Genomic DNA, 10000 nt, shown 5'->3' with positions numbered 1-10000 from the left:
CATGTACAATGTACATAGATCCATTCTGAATTCTCCACGTAACGTCGAACGCGAGAGTATCGTACTAATTTCGTAATATTTTACGAGGGAAAATTTGCAACGTGCGCTTATTCGAATTATAAAACGATTTTACGTGCTTACCGATGAAAGTTCGAAGTATTGGTAAAATTAAAATCGCTTTTCTCATTTGCTGAGTAGACTCGACAACGTTCGCCAGCCATTAAATTACGAAATATTCGAACGAAGGGGGAAATTTACTTTATTATTATATATTTCTACTTAAAAGTTTGACTAAATTCGTCGAGATAAGATGACGTAAAAGAGAAAGAGAGAAAGAGAGAGAGAGAGAGAGAGAAAAAGAGAGAGAGAGAGAAAGAGAGGGAGAGAGAAAGAGGAAGAGAGAGGAAGAGGGAGGGATTGATGATGTAAGAACTTTTTGTGAAGTTTTTGTGAGATAATATAACGTTTATTGACAACCCTTTAAAAGCATTTGCAAATGTAATTAACCACCCTTTTTACAGTTATAATATATTTTTTCCTTTTACCTTTTCTTTTTTTTTCCCTGACCAATGTTCTGCAAATTTCGAGCGACGTATTGAACGAAGGAAGAAAGAAAGAAAGAAAGAAAGAAAGAAAGAAAAAAAAAGAAATTTATTAGAAGGATAAAATCTTTCATTTTTCTCATAAGCCATATGAGGAAGAAAGAGATAGATAGATAAAGAGGAGGTAGAAGAGAGAAAGAGAGAGAGAGAGAGGGAGAGAGAGAGAGAGAGAGAGAGAGAGAGAGAGAGAGAGAAAGAGAGGTGGATTGGACGAAAAGCGTTGATTCTGATAAATCATTTCAAGCGAGCGTGTTCACGACTCAAAAGCCGCTTTCGTGATAAGAGAAGATATATATATATATATATATGTGTACACACGCACATACATACACATATAGATAAAGTTTTTCACGTTTACCATGCTCGAACGAACATGTCGTGTTGCCGAAGTGCAAAGCTCAAAGGAAACGAGAGAAAGAGAGAAAGAGAAAGGTAGAGAGATAGATAGATAGAGAAAGAGAGAGAATGAGAGAGAGAGAGAGAGAGAAAGAGAGAGAGAGACGTAACCGAGAAAAGAAAAATAACAAAAAGGGAAGGTTAAAATATATGAAAAAAAAAGAAGAGAAAAGAAAAAAGAAAAGAAAAGAAAAATGCAAAGTATTAAAAGTATGATATTTTAAAACATTCTCTTTTATGCAAGGTCAGCAGAATTTAAGCTGAAAGTCGAGGGGACAAAATTTAAATGAAGTAAAATACATCAAAGAAAAAGTTTTTTTCAATGAAATCCTTGATTTTATTTTTTTGAGGGGCTCGGGCAGGACGGAAATTAAAGTTTGTTCATCGAACTGTAAATAATATATATATATATAGACAGACAGAGAGAGAGAGAGAGAGAGAGAGAGAGAGAGGGAGAGATAGAAAAAAGTGAATCGAAATACCAACTACCTTTCGAATGATGAATATTCGTTGATAAAGAATTAAAAAAAAAAAAAAAAGAAAAAAAAAAGAAGAAGAATAAAAAACCAATAAAAGAGCGAAAAACAAAAAAATATATACACACAAACAATTTTTATTGGTATATTAAATTTTACTATAAGTAAATTGTTTGTTAATTTTTTTTTTTTTTTGAATTTTGTTTTTCTTTTCTATTTTTGAGCTATAAGCCATGTTCGTTAAATCATGGATAAATCAAAACAAGTAAATAAAAAAAGAAAATAATAAAAAAGATTGGAATAGGCGAAAATTCCAAAATATATCTTGAAAGTCGAGGATTTGTTGAGAGTATCGTTACTTTTCCCTTTATTTATTTTTTACTTATTTATTCGTTTTTCTTTATTTATTTTCTGTTTCTTTTTCTTTTTCTTTTTTTTTTTTGTTATATATTTTTAGTTTCTTTTTTTTTGTCGACTAAAACCCCAGCATAGCAGCCGGTACTTTTGGACACCTGTAGCTATATTGATCGGCCGAGGTCGGTCGACAGCCCTCGACCTCGAAACTCCACCCTCCTTCTACTCCTCCCCTTCCTCTTCATCTTCCCACCCCGCGCTCACCACCTTTCCTCGCGATCCCCTTTGAGGCTAAAATTCAATCCTCTTTCTAGCTTTTCTTCGTGCCATGTCTAACCTCCCTCGCTGCATTCAATGTTCCTACTTCGTTTTTAAATCCCGATTGGAGCTATTTCCTTCTTTTTCTTTATCTTCTTCTTCTTCTTCCCTCCCCCTCTCATTGACTTTTCGTTATTTCTTTTTTTTTTTATTATTTTTTTATTTTTTTTTTTTTTGTTAAACCACGTAGATCTATTATTTATTCGGCATACCGTACGATTCTATTACTTAGTTGGATCGTTTGGATTAATAATAGATAATATATGTACGTATAGTCATGATTGAATTAAATGATTTAACATTTTTGATAGGATTAGAAGAGAGACTTAGAGAGATTATTAGAGATTGAATAATTATAGGAGTATTTATTCATTGACTTACTCTCGATTTGAACTAATCTCTCTTTCTCTCTCTCTCTCTCTTTCTCTCTCTCTCTCTCTCTCTCTTTCTTTATGTGTCTCTTTCATTGTATTGAAAATAAAATATATATATATATATACACATAGTTGCATATTTAATTATATATATCTATAAATACAATACTTATATATTCACATTCATGTCCATATACGATCTTATTATACACACACGTTCATGTGTATGTATATATTCATTAATACGAGTTAGTATATATGTCCACACACATACACACACACACATCAGGAAGTTATTTTCGTCTTATATAGTTATATAATATATATATATATATATATATATATATATATATATACATACATACATATATACATGCATATATACGTAATAACTAACTTTGGCGGTAGTACTGAATGGATTTGTTTTGGCTATTGTACTAGCACTCTCAGTAGTACAATTTAACAGTATCTAGCTACCTACTCTAGTTTTAACTTTTGGTTATTCAAAATTTTACGAGTTTCGCGTGACCTATCATTTGGATGCAATTACGAATGGGTAACTAAATGTTCAAGTGAACTATGGGAGTGTTTATAAATAAATTTGTTTTCTCTCTCTCTCTCTCTCTCTATCTCTCTCTTTTACCCATTATATCTCTATCTCTGATTAGTTATTGTATTTAACATTGACGCGTTATATTCATCGCGATTATCAAAAGTGTTAATACAGAATCTGAATAAGAAAGGGTCACGCGAAATTACCTCAGGAAAATCATTTCCTCTTTTCCCTCTCTTTTCTATTTTTCTTTCGTTCTCTCTCTCTCTCTCTCTCTCTCTCTCTCTCTCTCTCTCTCTCTTTCGCTCGCTCGCTCGCTCGCTCGCACGCTTTCTCTCTCTTTTTCTCTCTTTCTCTTTCTCTTTCTCTCTTTCTCTTGCTCTCTTTCTCTTGCTCTCTTATCACCCTTCTTCTTTTGAGGAACTGAAAACGCGCGTTCACTTTACTCACAAGCAACCCCTTTAAACTTCCCCATAATAGAGACACACAGGTCCCTAATTGTGGTCTTATTTAACATCAATTATGTAAATAAACGGAATATTTAGAGATTTTTTTTTTTTATCGGATCTAACATTCTTATCGTTTAAGACCTTGCACGAATATTTTGAGATCAAAAGTTATACGTGTATACGTGTTTTCGTAGAATTTTTCATTTCTTCTTTATTTTTTCTTTCTTTTGCATTCCGATAATTTTTCTTTATTTATTTATTTTTTTTTGGTCGTGCGACAGATAATTTAAGATTTGTTACAGATTATTATTGTAATTAGAAATGAATAATTAGAAAATTGAGTGATTTTTTTTTTTAATTTCTGAATATTATTTTAAAAGATGTAATATTATCGGATAGTAAAATATTTTTGTCATTTCTTGTTTGATTTTTTTTGTTTGTTTTTAGTGATAGGTAAGAAATTCAAAATTGATAAGATTGTTATTGGTATGTTTTTAAATATAAATTTATCATTTATTATAATATAGTAATTATTCTTTTTTCTTTTTCTCTTTTTTTTTTTTTTTTAACAGATGATTAGAATTTAGGATTTTACTACAAATTTCAGTTTATCACATATATTAAGATAGTTGAATTTATTTTCTAGCTTGGTATACAAAGAAAAACAAAAAAAAATATTTGAATGATTCGTTATATTATCGAAGTATAATAAAATTCAAACATATTATCTATCAAAATACTTGAACGTTTTTTTAGCCTTTTTCATTTTATCTATCAAATGATTAAAATTAAATAGTTCGTGATGGAATTAGAACGTTATAAAATCTAATCGTCTGATTAAAGTTTATTTAATTTCGCTCAGTCGTTTTATCTTAGTAAATGATTTAATTTTTATAGGTACTTAAAAAATTACAAACCAAAACAATTTATATTTATTACTTTAGACCGAGTTTAAAATCGAATTTTATAATGTTATTAGATCGCATTTAAAATTTATGTGGTTTATCCAAGTCATATAAAATTCATTAAAAATAAATTTCAATCTTCTCTCTTTCTCTCTCTCTCTCTCTCTTTCTCTCTCTCTCTCTCTCTCTCATTCTCTTTCTTTCTCCTTTTTTACTTTCGTTTTCTATATGTTTTGAGACGAGAAATAAAAGTTGAAAATGAACGATGAAAAGCTTAGAAGTGGAGAATGTCGAATGAGGGTGTCTGACCAACGGGATGCGACGACGGTCGAGTTCTTTATGTACTCTCGTAAATAGCAGGGACAACGAGGACGACGATGAGAAACTCAAGCGAGACTGAAATTCCAATAAAAGTCTATCCGTGATCTACTAACCGAGTATGCTTCTCGTAAAATGTATGACGAGTCCTTCTTATAAATATATATTCTAATGAATCAAATTTTTTATGGAATTATTTTTATTTTTAAAAGGGAGAAAAAAAAAGAATAACTAAACGTACTTTAATTTTCATTCTAATAAACAAAATCTTTACGATTATCTCTAATTAAATAAAAGAAAAAAAAAAGTGAAAAGAATTCGTTGAACGTATGTACGCTATGGATCCCTTCTAACGTTTCTTCTAATCAATCAAATTTTTACTGAATTATTTCTGTTAATGAAAAAAAAAAAAAAAAGAAATAATAATAATTGAACGTCATGTATCCCTTCTAATGTTTCACTTGGATAAACAAAATCTTTACGATTGTTTCTAACTAAAAAAAAAAAAAAGAAAAAAAAAAAAGTGGGAAGAATGATCGAACGTGTGTAACGACGAGTCCTCCATTTTTAGTATTATTTCCATTGGAAAAAAAAAGAAAAAAAAAAAGAAAAAAGAAAGTAACTAAACATAATCCATTCCTAACATTTTTTCTAATGAACGAAATTTTATTTTTACTCGACAAAAAAAACAACAAAGAAAGGAAAAAAAAGAAAGTCACGTAACGTAACGAGTCCTTTGTGTAACATCTCTTTTAATGGACAAAACTTCTACGATTAGATATATTTTACTTGACAGCAAGAAAAGAAAAAAAAACACCCTCGCGCTGAACGTGACAAGTTCTTCATTATATTTTCTAGCGAATAGCGAATAAAATTTCTGGTAGTAAAATTACGATTAAAAAAAAAAAAAAAAAAAAAAAAAAGAAAGAAAAAAATGCAAAACGAAAGAAAAGCAAAGAGAAAAAAGAACAAAGGAAAGAAAAAGAGACAAGGATGAAAGATATTTTTAGAAAGACTTTGCATTCGATTAGAAACACTTTCATCGCCCAAAGTCTCTCTCTCTCTCTCTCTCTCTCTCTCTCTCTCTCTCTCTCTCTGTCTCTCTCTTTAAACGTGAAACTAGAACGAAGAGGAAAGTAGATCGATATTCTCTCTCTCTCTCTCTCTTTCTCACTCTCTCTCACACACAATCTCTCTCTCTCTCTCTCTCTCTCTCTCTCCTATGTAACGGACTACTCGTTGAAATGTTACTATATAAACTGTTCTAGCATACCTTGTTTGTCGTTAAAATCATCGTAAATTTAGCTTGGGGACATCGTTCGAGATAGAAAAAAGGAAACCAAGACTTGTTTACTCGGTAAGATAGATAGAAAAGTATTGCTGTAAAATATACTCTCTTGAGAAAAAAGGAGAGACAAAGAGAAATAGAGAGAAATAGAGAGAAATAGAGAGAGAGAGAGAGAGAGAGAGAGAGAGAGAGAGAAACTTATTCGAAAATTTTCCTTTAATTTTATTGCCGAAGTAAATATAAATAAAAATATAAAATATAATTGGAAAAAAAAAAATATATATATATAAAATAATAAATTAGATCTTTTTTTTTATTTATCATCATAAAGAGGAAGGAGCAAACTAGAAGAGGAAAAACACTTGTATATATTTTTTTTTTTTTTATCGAGAAACCATTCAAAATATCACTTTAAAAATTCATTCCCATTAAATTTTAATTACAGAGATAATAAAAATGAATATTGAAAGAAAAAATAAATAATAATAATTAGAGAATATAAATCATCGACAAATTTTCTTTTCATTCATTCATTTATTCATTCAAAAAAAAAAAAAAAAAAAAGAAAATAAAGAAAAAATAAAAGAAAAAAAGAAAACTGTCGAAATACAATGGGCAGGTTGTGGGTGGGGGTTGTGCCAAATATTTACTTCTTAGCTGATCTTCAAAATCGATAATACAATATTTTTCTCGACACTTTTCGAGCCAATTTCTTTTTTCTTCTTTTTTTGTTCCAAACTATAATATAATCTTCAGGCTTATAGTTTCACAATACGTGGGAAGAGAATGGTGGGGGAAGGGGATACTGAGAAGAAAAAATAAAGAATGCAGAATTAGTTTCAAAGAAAAGTGTGTCGAGAGAAATAAATCGATTTTTAAAATGATTTAAAAATTTTTGGTCCACCCTATTTAAATGAAAAAAGCATCTTATGTTTTTCTTTTTTTCTTTTTTTTTTTTTTTTCTTGTAAAAATAAATTCCTTCTAAAAAGGATTTTCTCTATCTATTTATCCAACTATCTATCTATCTATCCATCTATTTATCTATCTATCTATCTCTTTTTCTTTTATTTCATTTTTCATTCTCGATGACATTAGAAGAGAGTTATACTGTAAAAAGTCATAGAAAATTCCATAGAGGTTTCACACACTTTTCGCAAACTGACGAAAACGTGATGGTTCTTGAAATTGATGTTCCTTATGGGACACCGTCCTGTCCCGGTTAGAGATGTTTTCTAAGGTAGGGGGATGGACGAATGGACGAACGGAGGAATGGATGGATAAATGAAGGGGGGAAGGGGGTGAAGAGGGGAAAGGGGCTTGACTAGAGTAAGAAAGAAGGATCGTGTGAGAAATTCACGTGAGCAACAATGGAATACCTATCGAATCGCTTTCGTCTAACCCTCCTTCACAAAGCCAAACGACTAATCCCATAAAACTCACGACCTGGGGGGGTTTTCGCTTTTTTTTTCTTTTTCCTTTTTTCCTTTCCTTTTCTTTTCTTTTCTTTTCTTTTTTTTTCTTTCTTATTTTATTCTTTTTCTTTTTCTTTCTTTCTTTCTTTCTTTTTTTTTTTCGTATACGAGCGTTCAATTAACAATTATTATTATTTCTTGTTTTTTTATTATTATTATTTTTCTTCCATTCTTTCGTTCTTCTTTTTTTTTTTTCTTTTTTACTTTCCTTTTTTTAACGATTAAAAAGAAGAAAGAAATTGTTCAACGTGAAATTTATACGATTATTACTAACGTTAGTACCTATATATTAATTCTTAAAACTAAACGTAATTCATGATCATGTATTAATTAACACGTTATATATGTCACGTGAGTGACGAATTAAAAAATATTATTTATAAGAAATTGTTGATAAGAAATTGTTTATAATAAATTTCCAACTGACGTATGTATATACGTATTTATAAATATTATGTATATTATTAAATAATATATTATATTATTTATATATATGTATTAATTAGTGTTGGATTAAAAAAAATTGTTTACAACAAATTTTTTATAACAAATTCTTAACTACATATATGTATGTATACATACGTATATTACTTAATTTTTTATTAAAAAGGTAATTATTTATAAAAATTGTTTATAACAAATTGTTTATAACAGATAGTTTACAATAAATTCTTAACTGTACGTATGTATACATGTATTACATAATGTCGAATTTAAAAAAAATTATTCATAACAAATTATTTATAACAAATTGTTTATAACAAATTGTTTATAACAAATTATTATAAATAATATAGAGAAAAAGTTATCATTTATAATGCTCTTGATTTCACGTCTTTATGATTATTAGTTACGGGGATATTGAAATGCAAATAATAGACATTTAATTGACCCACTGACCTACATAATTACTTAGTGAATGAACACTGACCTACATAAATTCTTAGTATTTACGTTACTATCATCAGTTGCACGAAGTAAACCATTTTTACTATTTACTCGGATCATCTGTTCATTGAGTTATGAATGAAAATATTTAAACGTTTATATTTTTTGAACGGAAAATCGTAGAAATATGAAATAAAAATCATTTTAAAGGGAAAAATATTTTCTTTTTATCTATACAATCAGATATATTCGATATAATATGATAAATTTTATAAATATTCGATAAATAAATATTTTGAAGTTAGATATTTGTTGGATTTAAAAAATTGATTTTATTCCAAATTAATTCTCATTGTAGATTTTCATACGATGTATCATATATTAAAATATGAACTCTCATTGTAGATTTTCATACAATGTATCATATTATATTAAAATAAGAACAAACATTTTTGACAATTTAGACTTATGTCATAGTGATCATAAACCAACGTCTCTTGTGTTCTATATAAACTTATCGTAGAGATCAAGGTTGAGAATTAAAAAAAAAAAAAAAAAAAGAAAAAAAAAATAAATAAAGATAGAATAAAAAGGGTAAAAATAAATAAAACCGTAAGATAAAACGACCAAGATTTCCTTGCAAACTGATAGGACGTGACACAAGCTCTGTAACTATTACGGCCTTGTGAAAGTGATCCATGGGTCACAAATCTTGAATGATACGTCATAGTAAAAATAATCCGGCATCTAAACGTTGAATATATCCAACAATTCATTAATATTTATATTATTTTATGTACATTTATTTATGTTTAATAATTTATAATAATAATAATAATAATAATAATTTGATTTATTTATCAAATTATTCTTATTTATTATAAAATTATATTAATATCATTGATATCAATTTTTATATTACTAATGAATAATCAGTTTTTTAAATAATTTATGCTTTAGCATAAATAAATGTTAATTTTTCAGATATAAATTGACGATTAATTATCTGATGAAAGAGAATGAAATAAGAAGTTTATAAATATACACACATATTTACACATATACATACATATACATACATATACACACATATACACACATATATACACATATACACACATATATACGCAAACTCTTATATGTTTATCGTAAAGCTATATATTTATATATATATATATATATATATATATATATATATATATATAGTTTTGTAGAGGATTAATGGACGTATTGGAATATTATATTTGCATAATCGTGTTATTCAAGTTAATCGTGTATTCAAGAAGTTCAATTACTGACAAAACAGACAGAGAGAGGGGGAGAACGAGGGGGGGAGAGGGGGGAGAGAGAAAGATTTACTTACGTCATAGTATTAGAGAAAGTTTTGAGACTACGTTATGTAGGTAAGCGAGCGATGCTTATTAATCCTTTGAATTTCCAATAGAATAATCAAAAGGATAATAGTTTTAATAGAACAATTAACGAGATCAATAATCATCGAACTATTTCGTGATAAATGGATTTCTTTGTTGTTCATATATTTCATTTTTTACGTGTTCACGTTTATGGCGGAAAAATTATATGTATAGTAAATAATAAGATTAGA

Source organism: Vespa mandarinia, chromosome 9 (assembly GCF_050613455.1).
Source record: "Vespa mandarinia isolate Hongniang chromosome 9, ASM5061345v1, whole genome shotgun sequence".
Lineage (NCBI taxonomy): Eukaryota > Metazoa > Arthropoda > Insecta > Hymenoptera > Vespidae > Vespa > Vespa mandarinia.
This window is presented reverse-complemented; position numbering follows the sequence as displayed.